The 26,302-nt window shown below is 41.6% G+C and overlaps 1 long non-coding RNA gene across 2 annotated transcripts in view; it reads right to left on the bottom strand.

Annotated features, from left to right (window-relative positions):
• Positions 1-26,302, bottom strand: part of LOC108447050 — a 41,955-nt gene that overhangs the window by 12,821 nt on the left and 2,832 nt on the right. Inside the window, exons 1-2 of one of the 2 annotated variants that reach the window (XR_001862436.1) lie at positions 13,223-13,325; positions 9,870-9,981 (exon numbers count right to left, since the gene is read on the bottom strand). This is a non-coding gene — a long non-coding RNA (uncharacterized LOC108447050). Of the gene's footprint in view, positions 1-9,869; positions 9,982-13,222; positions 13,326-26,302 lie in introns of those variants that run through there. The other variant, XR_001862435.1, reaches the window with a different exon arrangement.

The following is a 26,302-nucleotide window of genomic DNA, read 5'->3' as shown; positions in this document are numbered from 1 at the left end:
GCCCTTGGAATCCCCAGCTTGTAACCATGGGAAAACAGCTTTTGTTTACATGAGCATATCCACCCTTTGCCTTTCCACCTATTGCTCCACTTTTATTTCTAGATTGCTACAGCTCTGACCACTGTTTGCTTTGTGTTACATGGCAGCAATCCTGCTATTTGAATCAAATGGACAGACCTGGAGAATTTTTTCCCTTTTATCCACTTTTTTTTGTGGCATGACAGGCCAAAAGTATCATAAATTAGTCTGAATCGAGGTTTTTTTTGACATTTGAGCTGTCGCAACTTTTAGTATGCACAGAAAAAAGTCAAAAAAGCAATCAAATATGGAGAGCAAGCTCTGGGATTTGCTGGTAAACTTCTGCTGCCCACAGCTGCCAACTGGTGTGCTGCAGTCCCCCTCAGAGCAGTAGTTATAAGGAGAGGGGCTTCTCTCTGCAAATCCTGAGGCTGGGATGAAAAAAGACAGTTTGGAGCCACAGGTTATATCACGGGAGCTACAGGACACCCCACACCACGCCCTCTCCTTAGCCAGGACACTAAATTAATAATGATGTGACCTCCAAAACACCATTGCTGATGGTGCCTTCATTCATCTTTCTCTTACCAACAGGATGACATGAAGCTGCAGTCAAAACCATTTTACAATAATGGATACTTATAGAAAAGGATCAAGGATCTCCCACAGTGTCAGATTATTTTATTTCTCAGTAGGTGTAAGTTTAGAATTCAATTGGCTTCAGCATTCAAATAGGCTTTTTTAACATAAAGTATTTTCTTCATCACAATCAACTAAGTCTTACTAAACAGGCAGTGAATTGTGGCTGGTCTACTAAAGGCAGCATCTATAAAAGGATATTAAAATAGTAACTGCCTCTAAAGGGGAAATCTGAGGCATATAAGGGCCAGACATGTGGAATGAATTTAAAGCACTGTTTTCCAATCCCTGTCTCTTATAAATATTGCAATATTCCTATAAGAATGTTGAAAAACTACAGTGCACAGAGATCAGTTCAGATTTCACATCAAAAGCCCAAACAAAAAGCTAAGTGGCCTGGGCAGTCATCAGGGAAAGACCAACTGCACAAGCAAGAGTGCATTAGAGTTTTTACAGCCCAGGTGTTGACGTAAATTAGAGTAACTTGAATACCTGTCATTAGAGGAGCAATCAAAGACTGATCTGTCTGGAGTGTGGGAAAAACAAAACAAAAGCCAGCCCCAGATCTGCATAATGTAAGGGAGCCTGCTCCACCATAGACAGTGCAGAAAAACCACCACCTCAGAGCCAGGTTACTGTCAAATAAGCCTCGGTTCAGCGCAGCAAGACCCATAAATCAGTTTTGTGAGAAACAGGCAACCAGGTCTCGTAGAGATTTTAATTTAAAAAAAAAATCTAATTTTCCATTCTGAAAGTTAATTTTGAATGATTTGAGGCTGCAAAGTGCTCAGAAACCTCCACTAGACTGGGTGGAGATGGAGAGCCTGAATTTATTCTCATTAGAGTTCATGGAAAGGCTCAGGCCAGTCTTCAGAGGAGACTGGATGAGACTCATTGTACCTTCTGATTTTGCTGAAGCATTAGAACTTTTTGAGATCAGACTTTGAGATTAAGAAGAGTGCATCCTGTGAAGTCCCTTGATGTTCTCTCCTATGCAGGGATTTGTACTGTAGCTTGGGGTTAGTCATTAAGTCAGATCATTTGTGAGGCATCAAATCTATTTGCACGTAAGTAATGAATTTGAAAAGTGTCACAGTCAGCAAGCAAGGCTGGCATTGACTCCCACAACACCATCCTTTGGACCAGAAAGGCTGGTGGAGCAAGAACCACATCCATAGTCTGCACAGAGATGCCACCCCTTGTGTTCAGCACTGCTGGTACCTTGCTCCATGAACTTGGGGAGAGGAACCAGCAAGATATGCTGTCATCTGTCTCTAAGGATCACAACCTATTGAAAAACTTCCCATAACTCACCCTCTGTGCCCTGCTCACAGACCACAAACTGAACAGAAACTCACATCACATCTTACTAACTGACTAGGTACTAAATGAGAACTCATTCTGCATATGACTTGTATCCCCAGTGTTCACAAACCTTCTCTGATCTCCACTCCAAAAAGCTGTAAAACAGCATTTGATCTGCAGTTTAAATGCTTATTTCAGCCAGGAAAAGTGAAGTTCTTTGTAGACTCTGCTGGGCTGCTATGAAACAGTTACTTTTTTACAATTCACATTCCCTAAGGAATTAGTACAAGTTTGCAAACAAAGCAATTGAAAAATTTCAGTTTACCGAGTTATAAATGAATATACACAAAATATACCAATACTTTGCATACTTTTAGTATTTACCAGGGTAGGTATTTTATCTTAGATCCTCCTCTGAGAACAGCTACAAAATGAAACTCTCTCTTACAAATTTTACATGTTAGCTTACAGTAATTAAAAATACCACTTTCAACTCCCCAAAATGCTGACATACATGAAGCTGGGCAATGTATGCTGGGCATCCACACATGCAGAAGCTGGACAATAAAGCACCCATTTGCACAAACATCCAAAGAAACTCTCAGTATCCCTTTTTCCTCGCTTGGAAAAGAGCCTCTGCCCTCTGAGGTTTGGCCTGCTCTGCAGCTCATACTGTGTCTCGGAAAGCTTTCAGATGGGCTGCTATGGTTTCAGTAATTATTTTTAAAGGTTCTCGGCAATACAAAAACAAATCTGTGGAAGAGACTTTAAAATCAGGATGGAAATAATAAAGGAGAGGGAAAAGAGGGGACAAAAAGTAATCTGAAGCAAAGAGAGGGTTTTTCTTGAGCAAACAACCCCTCCCCAAACTCTGGGACTTCAATCGCCCCTTCTTCACATTGGAGCCAACCTTAGCTCACCTCAAACTACTCAAGATACTGTGGCCAAAAGTTCATCATCTGTTCTAAATGGTCTACAAAACTTTAGAAACTGCATCCAAAGCAATCAAAAACCCAACCAAAAAAGCAAATCAAGGATAAGAGATTAAAATTAATCTTAAATGTCTTACCATACACCTTTTGGTTTGAAAAGGATTGATTTAAAACCAACAAAAAAAAAGCAAAAGTATTACTGAAAACACATTATTGCACATGTGAAATTACATGATCACCTAATATCCTGGCAGTACTGGCAAACAATGCCTTGTTCTAATCCATATTAAAAACAAAGCCAAAACATTATGTTCCTGCACCACCAAATTAGCTGCCTGACTGGAATCCAGCAGTAAACTTCTCCTGCAACTTCAGAGATATAGATAGAGGAAGCAATATATTACTGCTATTGAAAAATGTTCAGTAAGACAACTCAAAAACTATCTTTAGATGGGTTGCTCAAAACTAACAAACCAGATAACCATTAAGGAACCATTAAGTTAAGTAGACTGAAGGTTGCCATTATCTCTACATTGTCTGGTTCTTTGTATCATATATAAAAATCTACTACATCTGACCATCATTTTCTCTATTTTAAAAAACAGATTTTATACTCATATTAATTGTGTTGGAACTACAATAAGAAAAGCTTATTTTTAAGAGTTTAATTTTTTAATTTAAAAAAAAAAAAAGAGTATCAGCTGTCCTTAGCTGATGGGAACTGCTTCGGTTTCATTCCAGACCTAAGAAGTCTTCTACCAGAGGAAGATATGATCCAAAAGTAGTAACCTGTGTGACAAATGGTGAGGGCTGCCAGTTGAAGCTCTAGGGCTAAAGCAGACTACCTGCAGGGACAATAAAGATTCATCTTTTCCTCTTGAGTACTGAACTGCTGAATCCACCATATGTCTTATCCTGAGCTGACCAGCACTTCCCTGCCTCCAACACCAGCTCCTGGACAAAAAAGAACTGCTACCTAATGGAAATATGTATAGAAACCCTGCAGAGGATCTCCTGCAATAGATTCACTCCTTGGGAAGAGCAGCTCCAAAGGAAATTAGTGGCCTGGTGAGTGCCCTGCAGAAGGTCAGCTCCAACCTAGGGGCTTTTGGAACCTGTGGACTAGTGTTTAGAGAGATCCCCAGGCAAGGAGTCAGACACCCTTGTGGCTGCCCGCTCAGATTCCCATCCACAGCTGAAGCAGTGGAAGGACAAACCTGAAATTCTTCCTCCTCTGTTTGGATTTAATTTGTCTCTTTGCAAAGCAGTCAAAATCTAACCCACAGCACACTGAACACCTCTCCATGGGTAATAGGAGAGACCTTAGCCTTCAGCATCTGAGTTTGCATGTGTGCAATCATCAGCAATACTCATGTGCTGTTCCTATCACCGGCAATTTCCATTTGGTCCAATCTGGAAAACATCCTGAGTAATACAAGGATGAATTTTTCTGTTAAGTATTTCCAACACTCCCTTTTGGCAGGAAAAAAATGTCAAAAGTCACTTGGAAAAGAAAGGTACAGCTAAGAGACGTTTCAATTATTTCATAAATAAGCTGCCAAAATGCAAAGAACAAAATCCAGGCAATACTAATATTCTTCATATTTATACCATTATAAGCCAAGCCGAGATCTAAGTATTGACCAACCACAATTACACTTTGTTTCATTTACTAGAACAGAGCTACAATAAAAATTTTACTCAAAATAGCTTTGTAAAGCCAATTTTACATAAATCCTTTCATCTACTTTTGCAGCAGGACTTGATATTTATGCAGTATAGACATTTATGGAATATAGTGAGATAACACTGAATCGGAGGCTTCAGATTATACACCTGGGCCTTTAGCTGAATGCTCAGTGATATTGGGACCATGAAATTTGCACATATGCATCTGAGTACACAGCACACATCTGCAGCACATGATGCCAATTTAAACACCTACAGTAAGGGCACACAGTTAAGTTGTCTATATCTAATCCAAGGTTTCATCGTTCAGTTGGAAGCCCTATAAGTAAAGATACCTTCTGAAGATTTCATTTATGAAATAGGCTGCTCTACTTGTTTTGGCAATTATCTAATAGATGGCAAGGTACCAGTTCTTCATCAGCCTGCGGTTTTTCCAGACTCAAAGCAATTCTAATGTTACATGAAAGACAATGCAGGAATTTAAATTCCCTGAGTTACCTGGAGAGGCACTAAAATTTGTGTGTGTTTAATAATGTGGGGAAAAGAGAGAGGGAAACTATTTTTATGTCTTGTCAAAGTTTGAGACTTGGAAAGGTTTCTATTTTAGTAAGGAATTAAAAAACAATGCAATCATTTTGTTGTTAGAAGTGCAAATTTTAGCAGATTCTATATTTGGCTTCAGGTATCCTGGACTTCTTTTAAAAGTTAATTTTAGAATTTTTTATTCATGAAATTTAAATTTTGTGCCAAATTCACCTTTGATCTCGGGGGGGAAAAAAGGTTTTGATAAACTGATGGTTTTAATTAGAAAATATTTTCAATAAAAATGTCCTCAAACACTGTAACTGCCAATCAATAACTTTGGTATCCAAACTACATTTTCCAACTTAGGCACCTAAATCCAGTTGCTAGATGCTTATGTTTTCCAAGCTTCCCATATGTATTGACATGGCACTGCTGAGAGCCCAGGGCTCTCTGACTGATGCTGACTGCCCCGATTATCCTCTGGTCCCACGAGGGACACGAGCGAATGGGTGCTGCTCCAGCTAAGACTGGCAGGACACAGAGGCAGACAAGCAAGGGGGCACACAGTCCTGTAAAGGGCTCTAGTTCAAAGCATGGCACAAATCAAACAAAAAGCAATCAAGGACAACAAATTGAAAACACCCTTCTGCTTTCCTACCCATCTCCAGTTACAGAAGTTTTTGCTCCAATTTATCTCTCTTTGGAAACAACTTTTTACAGCTGCACATGGCAAGTACTTAGCTAGTGAGCAAAGAGGAGAAGCTGGAAAGAATGATTTTTTTGGCAGAATCCATTAATAACAGGCAAGGCAAAGTCTTTCACAGCTCAGGACACAAACTAGTTGATTTTCCCCTACACAAAGAGGAGGCATGTCCTGCACTGCCTTCCTGAGAGGGAAAACAGCACAATTCCATTGCCTACTGCAGCTACCCAGGCTGGAAACATACAGCACCCCTCCACTTAATAGTTATGAAACTGGTTCAGTCAACACACATTAAAAGAGAGCGTTTGCTCAAGTCATGGTGAGTAAAAACCAAGAGCTTCCATTCAGTTATCTGCATTTTATTTCAAATATTTTTATCTCTTAACTGTTTTCTATGACCTTCAACAACCAAATATTTCCATGCAGCAAGTGTAACCAAATGCAGTGTGCCAGGTGGGTGCCTGCCCTGGAGGGCATGGCTTTACCAGGGGGCTCAGGCCACTGTAGTGACATCCCACGTGAGGCCACATCTAGTGACTGCATGGGTCAGACCCAGGCAGACGTGCCAGGAAGGTGAATATGCCAAGAGGGACAAATCCACATCTTGCCTGAACTTGGTAGGAGCCGCAAGCCATTGCTTGAGAAGAGACAGGGTGCCTCACCCAGCTGCTCCAGGGTCAGCAGCGGCTCCTGGCTCTTGCCAGTGTTTTGGAAACAGTGCCCAGTCAGCTCGGCACTTCTGTGTTAGCTGCAGCTCTGAGGCAGCCTGCCACACAGGTAGTGCAGGAACTCACTGGGACCCAGAGAACAGCCGGGTTTGGAGGCTGTTGGCCTCCATTCAAGATAGCAGGTCTAGCTGAGCTCCTGCTGGTATTCCAAATGCAGGTTTATTGCATAAAAGTAGTAGTTTAGTGTAGTTCAAGCTAAAAAAATATATGTATGACATACCACTGCCGTGAAAACATACCCACAAAACCAAAAGCAGCCACATAACATCATTCAGCACTTGCATTTCCTCTTTAGAACATTCAAAAAATCATCTTACTCCACAGGACTGCTCCAATTTGTCCTTGCTAGTGCCAGTCTACCAGCAGTTCAGAGGAGAAAACAAATTGGTCCCTGCAGGCTGTAGTGCTTAGTGCACATGCCCTGAAACAGCAAGTACTGGAGGGTGGCAACCCATTTCCCCTTAAATGTATTTGTAGAGTCGCTGTCACAGTTGTTGAACCCTAGCTAAAGTTATCATCACATCTGCTGAATCCTGCAAATACAGCCAAAACCCTGGTCAAACTGGCTGAACAATTTGGTTAGCTTGCAGGGGTAAAACCAAACTTTATTTTAAGTAAATTTGAAGGCTAGGTTTAGCATATGGCAGACTGACATATAACTCCTAACATCTTTGCTTTCAAAACCAGAATTTGTAATTAGATGGAGAGTTAAGAGCCACTTCAAATCTGAGGCCACAGGCTCCCAGATAAAAAGAAAATTTTTTCAAAACTCAGAGAGCTGTAGTATCTGGATCAAACTCACAGCTGAAAGGAAGCTTTATATTGGTTTTATCAGGTCATAAGACATTATTACTCTCATGAAGTCTACTTTCTCTTTTAGACTGCCGCCCTGATGACTGGCAGTCCTCAAAAAATGATGGTGCAGGGATCATTGTTTCCTTTCACATCTGCCAAGGCCCTTGTGAGCAGGCAGGCTCACAGGAGGCTGGGTCACAGGGAGTGCCAGTGCAGGCACCACCACACAGAGAAAAAGCCCTGCTTCTGCACAGAAAGGGTACAGCTGCTGTGTGAACAAAGCCTGAACTCTGCAGCCAAATGCTTCTTCAGGTGAGCCTTGATCCATCAAAACTTGCAATTAGGGAATGCTGTTCAATGCAGACCAAGCTGGTTTTGCACAGCCAGCACGAATTTGAAGTTTGCCATTAGTACCAGACTTTTGAGAACTGTGATACAAATGAGCAGTTTTCTGGCTTCCCACAACTGTTCACCTGAGAAAGCAGCAGGGCCTGCCTTTTCAGGTCTCCCTCTTATGCCAGGAGCAGACCTGGTCCTTACCTTGCCAGCTGCTAATGATAACTCAATGCTTTCGCACAGTGCAGAGTATAATGCACTCATTTATCTGTTTGCTTCCAAGAGAAAAATCAGAAACAGCATTTTCCATTCCCTCCCTGCAAAGTGGAGTACGAAATATACTGTACCATCCATATGGAAACGTTTATTGCCTTTAAAACAACTATTCAGCTTTCATCAATAACCAGAAAAATTCAACGTCACTGTCAACAAGGAGAACGAAATACAGAACAACAGGAAGCAGGGCTGGAAGAAGGCATCTACTCTTGCCCTGAGTCACTATGGAGTATATCATTCCTGGCAGTATTCAGCTCTTTTTTCTCTAAAAATCTCCACTGATGGAAATCCTGCAATACCCTCAGTCATCTGTCTTGTTATCCTAACAGCTAATGAAGCTTTTCCCAGTACTTTATTTAGACCTCCATTTGCTGTGATTTCATTTACTATTTTTCATACTATTTACAAGTGATGCATTGAAGAATTAACTCCTCTCTTTTTCATGACATGAAAACCGGTTACATGTCTCTTTGAACTTCTCCTCTTTAGGCTAAGCAATCATATTTCCTCCAGTCTTTCCTCACAGGTGGTATTTGTGCTGTCATCATTACTGCTGCTCCTGGGACCTTCCATAATCCCATATCATATGTAAAATGGGTGAGACTGACACAATGCACCATCTTTATCTCAGTATTGCATTGTAAGTTTATAAATGTCAGTTTAAAAATACTCGTATTATCCTTATCTGCATGTCTCCCTTCTTCGAACAGGCCATCCCTCCCTACCCAAACAGGTATGTTTGACTACTGACCACACAGTAGTTCCATCTTTTTTGGTCCTGTGGAACAACTCTCCAAATAATAGTCTTTGCACCAACCCTCACCCAGCAGCAGTCCATCATGCCTGATAAGAGTTATGGATCCATGAATGAAGTGAGACATTTGTCTGCTCCTGGGGCTAGCTTTTCCCTCTCACGTTTCCCAAGCCTGGCACTCAGATTTCTCCAGACTGTGGTTTCCAAACAAGTGCACTGCTGAAACTACACCAAAGCATCAACCCGCATGGACCAGCTATAGACTTTACACAGAAGAAACCCTGAATGGTTTTGTGCTCATGCCTACAGAGAACCAAAATCCCAAACACCTCTGGGACCCTCCCAGCATCACAGTTTCTACCTGGCCCACTAATCTTAAAGAAGCCACAGCTGGAGCTTACAACACAGAGCATTTGAGATAGGAAATACTTGATCTGCTGCACTGCACCTGCTCTAGATCAGTACATTGCAGCCTATCTACAGCACATGCTTTCTGATGGAGCTCCTGCTGCAACAACAACAACCACCACCTAAAAATTAAATGAAAAAATAAAATTTAAAGAAAAGTAAAATCACTGTTCCTTCTTTCTTATTAACCACGTGTCTCAGTGAACCTTTTCATACTATACCTGTTCATCAGCACCAAACTGTAAACATTGCAGGCTTCACTGAGCAGTTTTCAAGTGTAATGTTATCTGCTCTAAGTCAGGACAACCACAGATTCATCGTTCCTGATCATAACATACCTTAGGTCTCCTGGCCTACTTGCCGAGCCTTAGATCCCTTCACTGTTAGCCTTGTACTACTGGAATGGAAAAAAAACCAAACAGAAAACAACCCACTGCACATGTTAAAAGCTTATGGATTTGGCATAAAATATGATGTGACCTAAGGCACCTAAATCTGACATGAGGAAAGGTGTGGCACATCAGAGCATGCCCATAAAAATCTGACATGAGGAAAGGTGTGGCACATCAGAGCACGCCCATAAACTGGCACTGCCATTAATCCTGCCCTGGAGAAGAATGACTCCTGTATTGTCACACTGAAACCTAAGACATTCCAACGCTTACAGGCCAGGAAGGACACCAGAGACACTTCTGTGCTGCTGCTCACACCATGACTCCCACGCACTCCCATCCCTCAGTGCAAACCCCACAGGCTCTTACCTGGTCACCAGCAGGAGATGCTTGCATAGAAAAGGAAGTCTGGTCAATTCAGTCCAGAATACACTTTCTGAAGTTAATTAAATTGCAATAACATTTCCCAGGTTGCACAATCCTGCAAGGAAGAACGAAAAAGAACTATTAACTGTGAACTGTTGGGGATCACAGAGCCTGAGCATGTGTCTATCATGTATTTCCTTGCATAAGTAGAAATTCTGCATGAGAAAGTGGCAGCGTACTGTAAAGAAGAGTCCCCCTCCTTCTAAAGAGGAATCGGAACAGGAAAACACACTGGCTGGGCTCTCCATATCACTCCCTGAGGCCAAAGGATCCAGTTTGTTCTCAAATAAATTTAAGACAATTCTTCCAACTTCAGCATAGAGTACATAGTAAAAGTCAATATAAATGGTGGAAGGAAAACAGAAAGGCATAAAAAGCCATGGATGTGATGGTAAGACTGAACAGAGTTATCCACTACAACAGCTGCTCCCTCGTAAGAGACATGGTTCAACAACTAGCTTTGTAATAAGGAGGTTTCTATAGTTTGGGCTAGAGACAAATGCATGCAAAAGCTGAAACAAATGTGTGGGGGGAAGAAAAGGGGAGGGAACAGCCTGGAAGATGTGACAAATGTGCTGCAAATAATGTCCCAGCAAAAAATACACTTGTCCATTTAGTATTAGAACAAAATAAAACCTTTAAAAATCCAGTAATTTAAAAATAAAATGTAAGAACGGTAGGCATTTAGCATTCTACAGATTTACTTCTGTTTAGAAATCAGTCTCAAGATCCCAGTCCCTCACAGTCATGCAACCTTCGCATACACCATGTGGTGAAATGAGATCCACGAGGGGACTCTGCTATAAACTCTCTGAAGCTGGCCTATGCAGTTCAGGTTTGCATTAGCTGGTGTTGCACATCTTAACTCCTACTTTTTCCCTTGCAGAGAGTAGAATAACCCTGTGCTATGGATCCAAGTGCACAGTGGACACAAGTCCAACAGTGCAATGCAACTGAGTAGTTCTCGGGGAATAAAACCAGCCAGTGATTAAGGTGACATTGAGTGGTTTGTTCTATTTATTTGCAGAATTAAAGGTCCTTTAATTATGAAGCTCCCTCAAATCAATAAACTTCTATATTAACACTGCTGAAGGGAAAGAAACAATTTAAAAAATCATACAGAAAAATGAATTTTTCTTCCATGATATATATGCATGAATACATGTACACAGTCTCTCTTCCTTCTGAAGTGCAGGAGAAGAAAAGCCTTTTCTTCCTGAGCACAGAATTTATCCCCATCTGGTTCCATTTTTAATTTCTCTTTTTGGTTTCCCTCTTTCTCATTCCAATGCATATTTAAGTCATTTTTGTTTAGTCTGTACTGTGTAGTCCCTTTCCTCTTTTTGCAGATTTCCTTTTTAATCTGAGGGAGAAACATTCTTTCTCTGGTTTTCGTAATACAAGCTGCTGGAAAGGGCCCATTCAGAAATCCCCCCCCCTTCAACAACTCTCCTGCTCTTTCAATCCTGGTTGCCTATGTTCACTCCTGGTAGCAAAGTAGAAGTGTTAGGGTTTATTTATTTAGGAAAGTATATCAGTTTATTTTTTAATTCCATTTCAAATACCTGGTACAAGCCACTGCGTGGAAGAACAAATATATTATTTACGAGCCATTATATTTAGCTTAAAACAACTCCTACTCTATTTGAGATGAGCCGCTATAAGACAGGATTAGGCTGAAATGAAAATGTCTGCAGTGGGATTTTACTAAATTGCTTTTAAATCACATTCCTAGTTAAACAGTGATCCAGTGAAGGCTATAAACCCTAATACATCAGAAAGGCTGACTTGGGGCAAAACTTCAGCTCTCTGAAAACTTGCTGGTTTTACAGAAGCAGAGGAGCCCAGCTAAGGCCAAAGCCTTCTCCGCATATAAAACCCCGAAGCTCGAAATATGAGAGCAAAGCTGTGCAAGGCTGAGCCACAGAGCTGTTTAACTGCCCAGACACAGGGCCCTGCTATTCCCAGCTTGCCAAGACCCTCCAAACCCTGCAGCAGGGCCAGGTGCAGCATCCAACTCCACGTGCAGGAGGTGATGGCAGCCTGGTCTGCCATGAGCCACTGTGTTGATCTTATGCAGATGTTTCTACACGGCAATCAGGATGAATGCACTAGGTGGCATGAGGAGGGTGAAAGAGCTGTGCAACTTAGTCTGGTTTTCTACATGATCAGGGAAATATTTTTAAAACTATTTGGAAAGAAGTATGGGCAGATTTAGGACTACTTGCCTGCTGCTCAAATGTCCGATTTTAATGCCTGGCACGGCCTTGTTACAGCCCTGTCAACCCCAGCAGCTGCATTTCGTGCTCGATTGCTGCCACTATCCTTGTCCAAGCTCCTCTGCCTCACAAGCTGTGACCCTGGGCAAGCAGGAGGGTTCTCTGTGCAGAGCCAGCACCTAGGCCTCCAGCCACCACTGCTGGAGATGGCTGTGGGACCATCACCTCCTCTTCCCCATGCTGTCCCAGCAGCACGTGGATCACACGCTGGGATTTAATTTTAGTTCAGATTCTGTGCACTTATTACTATATTATACATTTTATCATCCTGAACGTTGTTTTCTTTGTAACTTTCACTCCAACTTTGCATTTAAGATTTGTAATTAATCACAACTGTCTAGTATTTAAAAGTAACAAATATATTTTTGTGCAGGAGTACAAAACATACATCCCATTAAAGAGTCTCCCTCTGAGAGCTCCCAAATTCTCCAGCACCAACCCAGCTTCATTTCATTCCTGATGCAATGTGCTCCCAAGTCAACACCCCCCAGCACAGAAAAGCTGTGATGCAATTTCTCAACAGAAATCAACAGGAATGAGAGAACACCTTAACAAGAAATTACACCAGTAAAATCAAAGAGAAAAGCTATATACTTGGTACAGCCAAAACAAACTAAGTGAAGTTTTCACTACATTAAATGATTTTAACCTGTGCTTGGAAAAGCGCTGTCTGGTATTTATTAACACTGAACACTTCTATTAAAAATCCAGACCTTTAACTTATTTTATGAAAGTCTTAACAAGATGGAGAAGATGTCATTCACACTTATGTGACTCAGGCCCACACTGCTGTTGTACTGCAAGGCAGGCTCCAAGCTTCTCACAAACCAAACTAACTCGCAGATGAGCTTCCTATTTTTGCCCTGTAGAGTTCTGCTCTGAAATCCCATGCTACTAACTACCTGCTGCCACAACTGCCATATAGACCACTCCTTATCCACTGCTGCAAAAAATCACTGAAAATACATGTGCAAAACCCCTGTAGGACAGCTAAAGAGATGTTTTGAGAGAACTAACCTGTGCTATTTGAATCTGTTGGAGGTCGCCCAGTTCTGAACTTCCTCAGCAGCTTCAGTCTCGTTTCCTGTAGAGGAACATGTGACACACACTTCCTCCCCGCACCTTGCTAGACTCACTTTGCTTATGTTTTAATATAGATGAAACAACTAACTGTCCCTCACAACGTGTTAAAGAAATTTCTGATCTAATGTTGAACCACTGACATTTCTGCATAGCCAGAAATCCCTCCTCTACTGCCTTCTGAGTCACTCCATGATTCAATGGACCTTTTTGTACTATTTCTTTATATTAATACCAAATGCTGAATGTGATTCTGTCACAGTATGCTCCGTGTCCCTCCCTCCCTTATTTTAAAGGGGAAACAAATGCAGTAGTGGAGAATGTAATTACACTGCAGGCATGGGAAATTTCAGTTCAAGGACATTTGTTTATCAAATGTTCAGAGTAGTAATGAATTGATGAATTCAAACAGATGCAGTCATCAGAAATACTTTCATTTGAATACAGCAAACAGAAGTTCCAGTCCTATGAAAAGCAGTCTATGTCTTCAGAAGAGTAGAGATTTTATCAGTTGTAGCAGTGTGCATCCACATATTGTTATCTAGCACTGGGCAAACAGGCCTGAACATATATCACAAAAGGAAGGACAGTAAAGTCCTGGATTAGAGCAGTATGTTTACAGGACTAGTCAATAGGTGGTGCTTTATCAGTATTTATTTTTTTTTAAAGACATATGAATTTTGGAAAGGCAATCTAACCCTAAGAGCATCACCAGAAGAATAAACACACACAGCCCAGAGATAAAGTTTGAGGACTATCACATCAGAGTAGAGACAGAATGGTCACACCAGACTCAGCAAAGAGATACTGCTCTGCTGGAAGATGCTCCTTGTGGAAAATGCTAAACACTCTTCAATCAAGCTAATGGAGGGGGTAAAGATAAAAGCCACACTCCTTTATTTAGTGAGAGCTGAAATAACAACCGACCTGTGCCTGGAGGACTGATCAGCCTGGCAAGGCCTGCATGAATGCGGTGGGTTACAAACCCAGAGGGGTTACCTTACAGACTGACTGCAAACATCTGTGCTGGGGCACAGATTTGCTTTAGCTGTACCTAAGTGTGAATGTGAAAACCTTTAAGGCAGGAAGAGAGTGAACAGCCAGTGATGCTGCAAATTTGCGATGCAAAGCTTTTGGCAGCAACACTCATTCATGGCTGTCCTGCCACCACCATTCAGTTCTCCCGCTGTACCCCACAGCTGCCTCAGGTGTGTTGGCATAGTGGTTCCACAGCCTGTGCCATGGACCACACTGAGGAGCTGATCTAGTGGTTGAAAGCTCATTAGGTTTTTTTTCCCCTCTTTTTCTCAGGCAAAACCAGACAAGTGCTAGCAGGAAGCTGGCTCTGCCACTACCCAGGCTGTCACACAAAACCATGGCTACGGTGAGAGATCCAGAGCAAGCCAATGGGAGCTGCTTCTTTGCCCATGGGTGGATGAATTCCATGCAATTTCTACATAAATTAAGAAGTTTTCACTAAAATGTCATCTTTAAAATTAAACTGTGCCAGATGAAGCCATCAAAGTTGGGAGCAGCCTCCTGGTGACCACCAGCCAGGGATTACATTCCCACCTCCTGCCTCAGGGCTTCTTACCACCGCTCACTAGTTCATTACCATCAAATATGCCAAACTAGCTCAAATAATTTTTATCGGGGGTTAAAATAACTGGAAACAGAGTAATAACGGTTTTGAAAATCCCTCCTACCCACAGAGATGTGAGAGCAGTGACCTCTGGCAAAAAGGCAGCAACACACGATTTACAGAGAAGCAGCTAAGTATTAAACAAATTACCCCCAGCTAATAAAAGACGTAAGTGTTTTATGTGTAAACATGCACAGGACACCCATGCAAAAGGAAATACATGCATGACTGAAAAAACCCACAACGAACTAGCCCATAAAATGGATGCTTTTGCATGAGACTCACACACACCCCCTACTTGTGCACGCACCTCTGAGCTCCTGCAGCTGTAGTAGGAAAGCATGTGCAAACACATGTCTGCAGATGCACCTGCTCTGCCCCCGCTGAAGGTTTTGGGCCAAATGGCCATGGTATTATTTACACTGGAAGACACTTGAGAGCACTGTGAGGCTCATGCAGCTTAAGCATTTTCCCCTCGGTAAGCGTGCAGAGACATGATATGCCAGACCCCGAGCTTCAGAGGCGCTGAGGGGAAGTTGAAGAGTTCAGGAAGTGGCCATGCTTGCTCTCAGCACACTGCCTCTTTGTCCTCCCCCAGCTGCTCCCCCAGGAGCTTTCAGACAGCCTGGATCCCTCACAAGAGATGGGTTATTTCTCTCCATTTTAACAAGGGGCTACATTTACAAAGTCACTTTTAATGTGTCAACCTCTCTGTGAGGATCTAGTCACACATAATGGACTGTGCCAGAGCTGTGCTTGGAGTTGCTGGTGGGGCAAATGTACTTTCATATCCCCCTCAGACATTTGGGGTTGTTCAAGATGGGAGGAATTTGCTCACCCAGCAGGTAATTCGCAGCAGCCTCCCAGCCACTTTTAATCTGCGCCCAAAGAAAACAGCCTCCCAGGGTGCTGCTCCAGCCAAGCTCCGAGCCTCGGCGTGCCCTTCAGCGGGGCCATGGAGAGGCACGGCAGGGACAGCAAAGGCAGCTGTGTGACACCGCGGGACCCACCGTGCCCAGAGCTCTCGCACAGCGGGCTTTGCTGAGTCACCACTGACACCAGAGCATTTGTCAACTCTGACTGTGGACCACTAAGACAAGAAGAGAAACATCTAAAGCCTGATAAATTCCATCCCCTGTAAACAAACCATTTATTTCTCCATCCTTGTCACAGATGAGAAATCTGTTGGCTGGCATCTTTCAGAGGAACAAAGCTCCAACAGGGATTTTTGGCAGTCATCTTGTGTAAGCAAACCACTTGCAACTAATGCTATGTCTCGGCTTACGCGTATATATATATATGTATATATACACATACAAGACATCTCTTTAGCTTCTGAGTGGAAAGCATACCTGAAGCTCTCCTTTATGTACACCTGGGTACTTAATGGAGACGTGTGTTAGTAACCCTGCAGATGGCACAAGTTGTTTTTAAAACCATAAATTGACTTCCCCTCAACTTGCCGTGGGATCAAACGGAATTTGATTTAAGAATAAAGGACCACCCCAGCAGCGAGAACAAGCTGCACAGTGGCCTGACAGATAAGGTACAGAGGGATGTTAATAGACACTGATGTAAAGCTATTTACACAAATGATTTCCTCGTCCTGTGCTACAGGGATAAGAATGCAATCATGGGCTCTGAGGTTTTTGGTTTAGAAATTTGCACTATCTACACATCTGAGTATACTAGACACAATGATCCAGACTAACAGAGCATGCTGAAACCCAGCATTCAAAACCCACACATACTTTTTGCCTTATAAAAATGGGCCATATTTATTCATGATATGAAAACCCACCCCATTCACCAATATGGCTATGACTACACACACACACACACACACACACACACACACACACACACACAGAGAACAGTGGATATGGTGGGGACTGTTTTCTATCTGGTACCTGTCACCAGCAAATTTGAGCAATTAGCATCTTAGTGCTTGGGCAAAATGATCTGTACTGCCCCGACTCTGAGCAGGCACAACACAGGCAAGTGCAAGAGTAAACCATCGTGTGGAACTGTGAATGTGCAACTACAAATAAACCAACCATGCCCAGATCTGTCAGCCAAATCACCAGAGCCAAGCACTAATACAGAGGTGTTCAAACTTCAAAGCAGGAGCACAGTCGGCAAGAGTTTGTTGAAAGAATTACAACCAGAAACTGGGACTTCTCAGTAGCATATAATCCCTGCTGTTTCCATTTCCTCTTTCTCATTATCGGCACAGACGGGGGCTGAAGATTAGTAAACAGTGGGTGTTTGGGGTGAATTAGAGCATGTGTGATGTAGAGCTAGGTATCCTGGTGGCATCTGTGTGACTTCGGAGAGATGTAAATATTTAATGTCGCCCACTACATTTCTTCAAAATGATAAAATATTAACACATTCCTTGGGGGTGGGAGAATCATACCAGATAAAACAGGGAATCTATTTTGTCCTTCATCCAGGATGTGGACAAAATCTGATCATCAAAAATGTTCTGGCAGATTCCCACTTTCTAGTCATGTCTCTATGGAAAATGAAGAGTTTTTACACTGTTCCAGTCCTGTCTGAAAACAGTGAACCCCCTCCTCACAAACTCAACAACTTCTGGGCCAAAGCCCTTTACACAGCTATGTGCATATGAGATTACATTTTCAGCTAGCACTCTTGGGTTTAGCCACAGGCTATCCTTTCAGAGGACAGCCACATAAATAAAAGCCATTCATAAGAAAACGTACTTTTGCCTAGAAATGCAAAAAAGTAATTTTTGAGTAAAAGAAAACAGCCACATAAATAAAAGCCATTCATAAGAAAAACGTACTTTTGCCTAGAAATGCCTATGTATTTCTTGAGTAAAAACTGCTGAACAGACAAACCTCGCTCTCAAAGTTACTTGTCCTCCCTGCTCCTTTAGCATTGACATTAACAGACTCTTGAAGAGGAGTTCTGCAGTGCATAGGTATTATTTCATACATATATATAATTATATATATTTCTAAAATGAGAACTCTGCATGGAAGTCCCTTCATATCATTATACATACTTCTAATAACCTTAGTATGTTCTCAGGAACCAAAAAGGAAGTTTTAATAAAAGTAAGAGTGCTGGTTGTGGCTTCCAATACTTATTTTCACATAAAACCTGATTTCTTAGTTTGTAGCTTTTTTATTCAATAATCCTGGGACACAGTTTCTCTTTGACCTATCAAAGAATATGGACTTACTCAGCAGGTCAGCCAAGAGAAAAACAATCCATGCTATCTTTCCAAAGGGTATTTCAACACTCTTTGTCCAGTAAAATCTGTGTGGCTGTTTTTCTAGAGCAGTGTTCGCTATACTTTTCCAATCACATGTCTAGGCTTCAAGTACCTTTTCTCAATACATGAGAATTGCTATGATGGCAAAGTTATTTATTATTGAGAAACTTGTCTTCAGCTATTCACAGGAGTCAGAAAATTTTCAAAGTATTCAACTGAATATTTGATGACGTATTTTTATATACTTGGTTATTTCAGTAGAAAACATCAACAGTTTTAAAAAGATCACACTTGAATCTGAGTAATATTTTATATTCAAACTTCCCATTAACATTTGTGTACATATATGTACATGGATACATGCAAATAAAGCTAAACAAACCTACATCTTAGAAGTCGTGATTTGCCAGAACATCATACATTTTAAAGCCACACAACAATATTCATTAGTAAGAGCAATTTTTCATCTGACACAGGCCATACAATTTCAAGCTGTTACTGATGCTTAGTTTATTTCCACTTTACATTCTAAATCTCCTAGCCAAAGCTCACACCCTTCTAATTTTTCTTTAAAGGGAAAGCAAGTCCCAGTCTTTGGGAACTTTAGTCCATTTCTTGCATTCTTCCCATGGGTGATATATTCCACATCAGGAATAACTGGAAGCCAAATATAGCCACAGATGGGAGCCTATGCATAGCTGCTGGGTGATTACAAAATAGAACCAGCTTCTCTGCTTTATAATGGATGAAATTTTATTCTTTGCTTAGCTACAAGTGCCAGCAATCCCATACTCATCTGAACTATATCCAAGTAAGGTAAGCAAGACCAGGTCATGCACAAGATCAGATCATGTGGTTTTGTTTCATTGATATTTATCAACAATTATATTCTCCCAAAAATAAACAGGAGAAAGGGAGGCTCAGTATATGAATATGTATATACACCACATACCATGTTATCATTTAATTATCTGTGCAATTACTATGAATTAGGAGAGTTTGCCACTATGATTTCAGAGAGCAGTAGTTAAAAAAGTGACAGAGAGTCCATGAAAAGCATCCAAATTAGCAGCCTTGGAGACTAACATTCTCTGTTTCCTTAGACAGTGAAAAAACCTCAGCCCTGCTGTGAAACCCTACATCCTGCCTGCATGTGAGGTATCGCCACATGGGACACATCCAAGCGAGACTGCTCACACCACTATGCCCACCTTGGGCCCTGGTCCAAGAGGATCACTCATGAGCCATCAGAAGCAGCCCAGTTCCTTGTTGACAATCTGACTACTTCATGATGGCTTTCAGCATGAAAATCATGCAATGCCATTTTGAGCAGGAACTTTTGTCTTGCAGACCTGGAGTTACCAACTCATTGCACGTAGACTACACTAGATCTGGCAGAAAGCAATGTTTAGCCACAGCTCACCTGGCTTAGGGAGTAAACTGCTGATTTAGAATAAAATGCCCTGTACTGCCATTCACCAAAACCTGGTTTCATCAGCTGCTGAAACTGAGTCAGTTGTCAGGAGACTGCACTCACAAGACAAAGCAACACCTCTACCTCAAAAGGGTATGGGAACAGCCCACTGTACCCACGGCCAGACCAATAGAAGGAGCTGGACTTCTGATGCAGATTCTGATGGGAACTGACAGTCAGGATAACCCAAATATGCAGGTGGAGCTTGAAAGCAGAGGCAGTAATATGATATTCTGGCTCAAAACAGCTTGGCACCTGGTCTCCCTCATTAGCAGAAGTTCAACACACAACTATCACTGAAGATGTAATCATCTGTCTGCATCCCACTCTACATGTGTTTTGTTTCTTCTTTTCTCTCCCACTAGCAAAAGACCAAGTACACAGCAGAGAACTGAAAAATTAAATTTACAGCTAAGTTTATGGCTTATGGCTCCAAGGGCATTACCTATGCTTAACAGAAACCCCAGACTGTGTACTTTGAAGCATGGCTGCCTGAAAGAGTGCTGCTAACAGAGCAGCAATACCTTACAGTCCAATTTCTAGACTATTCAGCAAAGCTGGCTGGCTTTCCTGAGAGGCTACACCACAGCAGTGACTTAAGAGAACAGCACAGAGGAAAGCAGCAAAGACCTCCTAAAAACCCTCCTGCTTGGCCTGAAAACTTAGAGCTGCCCCAGAGTAAGTGGGACACTACAGCATGGGTCCCTTCGGGTAGGAAAGATTAGTCATGGGCATTTTGGTAGAGCCCAATGGTTCCAGTTGGTCTGTGGGCCAAGTCCCAGCAGACCCAGCACAGTTCCTTACGGAGGATGAATTGTGAGCTGATAGTCCTGGCTCTTGTCAGCAATGCCTCAAAGCATCCCCAGGCACTGTGGGAGTCTAAAGGTGTTTCTTCACCTGCTGCCAGTCAGCAGGGGCTCGGCTGCACCAGCTGTGATACAGGCTATATATACCTACTTGAGGTTTCGTGATGGTACTAGTTTGGATTTAAGTGAACTTAGTGACATATTTAACTTCGGGCTTTTTGCTGGTAAATGGGACAAGGACTGTTCTATCAACCTCAAATGCCAAAGCCAGCACTTTGCATCACTTTGGGAAATTCTGATTTTGAAGACCCTTGGTTGTCCCTAAGGCTATATCCATAATTATACCCTTAAGAACAATTTAAAAGTTCTCTTTTACACTTGTCCTATACCAGACATTATTCCTTAGAGGCAGGGTCTGAAATCCTGAACTGATGCACATTAGAGGAAATGACAGTGATACCAGGGGTCACATGTTCCATTGAGAAATTAAGAAACCAGAACCTGCACATGCCAGACTTTAATACAGAAACTTTAAGCTGCAATTTTTGTCAATGTCACTTGACAGAACTCAGGTTTATGCACCAAACAAGCCTGCAGATAATCTGGGCTTTTTCCTCCCCAGCACAATCACATAACAGTGACCCTGCAAAACTTAAAAGCAAAGATGTCAAGGGCACTGGAGCTCTAGAGCAGAAGAAAGAGTGATCCTGCCTTGAGAATGGTGATTTCCAAAAACAACCAGTAGTGTCTACCAGACAAGAGAGGGAACAACTCCAGAAGCCTAAGAGAAAACAGCTCAGAGGAAAGTCCTGGAAAATGCTGTCCTGACCTTGTCTGGGGCAATCCTGCTCCACTGGTGTCATCTCAGCACTGATTTTCCAAAGCAACCTCACATCAAGGGTACAACTGGACCCAGGTTACACCTATCAACACTACTGCTAGTTCAGAGTGATTTTTTTGTTTATCTTTGTTCCCACTTCCTAGGGCACAAAGCCTTGCCTCATTAAGAAATGGCAGTGCAGTTTTGGGTTGGTTTTTTTTTTTGTTTGTTTGTTTGGGTTTTTTTTGTTTTGTTTGTTTTTTTCTTTTTTTTTGTTTGGTTTTTGGTTTTTTTTTTGGTTTTTTTTTTGGTTTGGTTTTTTTTTTTACTTTCCTTCTTGCAAGTTTTTCCATTCTATTTTCATTTGCTTCTATCCACATCTCACAGTGGATGGCCTGGAGCAAAGGCCTTGGAAGCTGTAAATGCTGTGGTATTAGATATCATGTGGTATAATTACTATGGTTTCTTTAGTGCCTCCTCAGTCTGATCAATTAGTGAGTGGATGGTGAACAAACATTTTTTGAGAAGTAGAAAAGCTTTCAAATAAAAAAGAGCAGTCATAAACCATTATTACTATAAACTCCATTATTCCTCCTAAGAGGAAACTTTCTTGAGGAACTTCAAGTAACACAAAACAGAAGACAACAATGACAATTCTTTCCCTTGGAAACACAAAATCCCTCAGTGTTCTCATTTAAGTACTGCACATGGTGACATCCAACTGGGTTTTACCCTGCAATTCACTCGCATTATCAGGGATGTTCTGCTAAACAACTGGCACATTTTAGATTAATAAAGAGGGAACTTGTCCAGTCATCTCAAGCTGTTTGTCAGTTATGGAACACTTCATTTTCTAGTTCCCTATAGTAGCTCAAGTTAATTTGTCTTCCTCTTGACATCAGTCAGCATGCACACTTTCTTTAAGGACGCACAAACAAAAAAAAAAGGAAAAGCTATAATAAAACTTACAGACACTGATCCTGCAGAGAGCTGCTAGGAAAAGGATAACCACTAAATGAGAAAATAAATATTGCTCTAGTTCCACCTAAGGGTACAAGTAAGTGCAAGTATGCAGCAACTCCTCAGAGTTTCACTTTGAAAAGCATTATCCAGTTTTGTTTTAATTTCAAATGAGATAAGAACATGAGTTGTTCATTGACACCCAAGGGACACTGGTCAATTCAATTAAGAATAATCTATTTCAAGTAAATTGTGCCAAGAAGCAATTATTTGGCACCTCACTAAGTCACCTTTTAAGATCAAATGAGGAACTTTTATTTGAAAATACAGTAGGAAGTTCCAAGTGATAATTATTTGTCACTTGTTTCTGCCTACTACTAAAACAAAGTTTTGGGGCTGCCTGCTGCCATTTGAGAGTTTCAGATTCCAAGATGCCATCAGGACTACAGATTGGAAAAGCCGTACTTTTAAGAAATATCTTTTCCTGTTTCAAAGTAGTCTTAGTCTGGAGTGGTTTAAAATGTAACCTGCAGACATACACAATGATCTACCAGTAGGTGTTGCCTGTGCGCCTCAGTTGAATGGCATTCTCTCTAAAACTGAAATAGTCACACATGGATACCTTCTTTACTACCACATTGCTAGCATTTGATTTTTCATTTCATCCCATTGTAATAGAAAATGTATTCTACAGGGCACTGCTCAAATGCATTCCCTATCTCAGCAGTCTTAAAATCAAAGACAAGGCATACGGTCATATGAAATACACAAAGGAACATCTGACCAAACAGAGATCCATATAAAGACAGTCTATTTGAGTCATGCAAGCTCACTTACGGTGAGCAAATGGCTTCTTTACTTACAACACACACAACACAGCAGCCTTTATGGTTTACATTTAATACTTCCTTTAAAAACTGTCTTCAGTAACTTCAAATGTGAAAGTAACAGTGAAAATTCTCTATTTTGCATTTCCATGCCAGAAAAACAGTTTTGGGAGTATGTTAGGTAAAGTAGGTCAGTCAGTGCTGGGTAACCAGGGCATAAGGAGAGCAATGACTGATGTGATGGTAATCATGATGGAGGACTGATGAGTTGGGGTAAATTGAAGAGCGATCTGTAGAGCTCAGTACTACATGACTGATGCTGTCCATGTTTGCCAAACTGCAAATCAAATTGAACCAAAAGAGCATTGATGTAGTATCCTTTAATTATTAGCTGAGGAAGCTTTCCTCAGGTAGGAGGCAAGGGGGGGAACAAGCAATCCTCCCTTCCCCTCACCACCAAATACATTTTATCCTCTATGTCTTTCTGCTCAACAGCTACCTAGCTGGTGCTAGTTACAGTTACTATCCTGTTCAGACTCCTAAAAAAGGAAGGTTCCTGATTCAAGCTACGCTTGCAGCTCTAAAGTGCTACTTCAACTGGAGCTGCAATCTGCCTCCAAGCACCTACAGCTTTCCTCAGGGACCAAGGCAATTTGAGGACAGCTAAAGGTCCCACCATTTTCAGAGCCTGCTGGTGAGGCGAGCTAATGAAGCACTGACTGTTGTGCCCAGCAGAAACACCACTAATCTGGGGAAGCAGCCTCACTTAACTGTTCATATCACTGCTTTAAAAATGGCAGGGAAAAAAAGGGGAGGGGGGGAAGGGGAAGTAAAAAAAAGAAAAAATATACAAGGGTTGGGGGAAAAAAGGGAGCTCACCTAAACTTCTCTTTCAGTTCTTGAAAGAGGGGATGGGGCTTAGTTCTGAGCCACGGGGTGCATGGACTGGTCTAGAGGGACACTATCTGCTGAAACTAATTTTACCTTCTTAATTTCCAAGAACAAGTATTGTAAGGATCATATTTTGGTAACATTGTACTCACCTTTTCAGAGTCTTTCTTGCCTGTGGAGATTTTTAAACCAGCAAAAGAAAAGATGAAAAAAAACCCTGAAAATAAAGCCAGAGTCTGGACCAGAAAATTCATTACATATTTTGTGACTTAAAGTCAGAACCACAGGAGATTAAGTTCTCTGTAACCTCAGGTTCAGTGGGAAGAAATGCCCCCTGCTAACCAAATCCTGCAATGTGCTGAGCCAGTATCATAAACCTGGGGGCAGAGGCTGGACCTGCCAGCCTTGTGCTGCTGCTGCCAACACACTCACATGTGCACTGCAGGTATTTCCCTTGCTAAGACATTCCAAGTTCTCAGCTCTATATGTGTCCCCATTGTAAAGATGCCTTTTCTAACGCTTAAAAGAGACTGCTGTACTCAGCCATATCACTAAGCATGGCTAATTTGGGATACATTTGAGAGCACTCACACTTGCCTTGCTTCCACAGCAGCCACACATAGTGGCCATGCCCATCTTCCAAGCAAAGCTGCCCAGACAAAACAGGTTTATGTAGCTGGCAGGCTCAGCTGTTGCAGGGCATTACTCAGACACACAGCTCTCTTCACAGACCACCAAGGCACATGTCTAACTGGACAGCAGGTTGTGGCAACAATAAAATAACGCATTGTCCTACTTGATTTCTATTACTTAAAGGATTTCCCAACTTGCCATGCTTGCTGATGCCCTCTTAACATTTAGGGATTTGTGTCAACTGAACTACACAACTCATCTGTTGTTGAGAATAAGCAATGGATAGATCTGCAGAATGATGCAAGGCTCCACTGACTTTTAGTTATGCTTATGCAACTCCACAGTTCCACAGCTGCTAATAATTAGCAGATGACCTGCATAAGTGCTAGACAAAAAAACAGAATCCTACTTCATCACTTAAAAAACAAGCTACCAAAACAAGAGTAATGATTTTTTTTATCTGACATGATTTTCTTTTTCTCCTCTGAACAGAATTCAAACAAATGCAGCATAACGAATTCAGCATAACTTATAACTGAAGATCTGAATGGTGCCTTGTTCGTAGCATTTGGATTTGAAACACAGATGCAGTTAACTCACAGCTTAACTCCTTCCATGATGCTCTTTAAAATGCTGATCTGTGTTCTTCTCAGCTTCCAGATTTTTAAGAGTTTTCAAGTGATTTTTCTCTTTTAAACAAATAGAGGTTCAAACTTGGATTCAGTGTACAGCTTTGTCTGCTATTTTCTGCTCTTACAAAAAAATACGAGATTAATTGTTGTGCAACTATCTGGGAATAACATCACTTTCTAAAAATTTCCTTTGCAGCTCTTGTCTTTATTTCACCAAATTCTTTTCCAGATAAAATTTTCTAGGTTTTTGAAAAAGTCAATGCACTACATTTTTCTTTAGTACTGAAACTCCCTATGAACATGACAGATAAGGTGGGGAGAAAAAAAAGAAGATATCTCTCAGCAGGTAAGTGTAGTCTCTGTTGCAGTTTTATTTTTAAAGACAAACTCTTTTAGCTACCAAGGCACTAGTCTGCCAGCCAGGAGATTTATGATTCTCTCCCAGCACTATTACTGACCTGCTGCTATGAGACTTTGGGCAAAATTACTTCCTCACGCTATGCTTCTCTACATACTTCAATTTTTGAAGTCTTTCTTCAGAATTCTCAAGGCCATTTTCAGATATTTGAAGACTACATTTATTCCCACTGGTTTTGGGGACAGACAAAGGCAGCCATGCTTCCCCCAAATGCAAAAACATGGCACACAGCCAGCTGAATGGAAATGCTGGATCTCATCTAGCTCAGCGCTAACCTGGCTTCAAGCAGATTGCTCAGGCCTTATCCAGTTTTTAGACTATTTCCAACAACAGAGACTCCACAATCCCTCTGGACAATCAGTTTCAGTGGTTAGCCCCCTTCACCACCAAGGACCTTATTGGAAATTTTTGTAGGAAGCAGGACAATATGCTAAAGAATGCAAATTTCTGTTTGGGGCTCAATTCTGGCCCTGTTAAGTCAGGGCCCAGAAAAATACAGAGAAGCCTGCTCCACACTGCCTGCTCTTCATGGCAAGAGGATTTCAGCATTCAAAATATTACGGAGAGGGAAGAAGAGGGAATCACCCCATTTCCTGAACTTATCATAAGAGAAACATGCAGAAGCTATTTTGGGCTCACTGAGGCTGCTAAGACCATTTATTTTAAC

The sequence above is a fragment of the Corvus brachyrhynchos genome, unplaced genomic scaffold (genome assembly GCF_000691975.1).
Source record: "Corvus brachyrhynchos isolate BGI_N302 unplaced genomic scaffold, ASM69197v1 scaffold255, whole genome shotgun sequence".
In the NCBI taxonomy this organism is placed as follows: domain Eukaryota; kingdom Metazoa; phylum Chordata; class Aves; order Passeriformes; family Corvidae; genus Corvus; species Corvus brachyrhynchos.
Note: the sequence above shows the minus strand (reverse complement) of the source record. Positions and strands in the feature narration are given on the sequence as shown.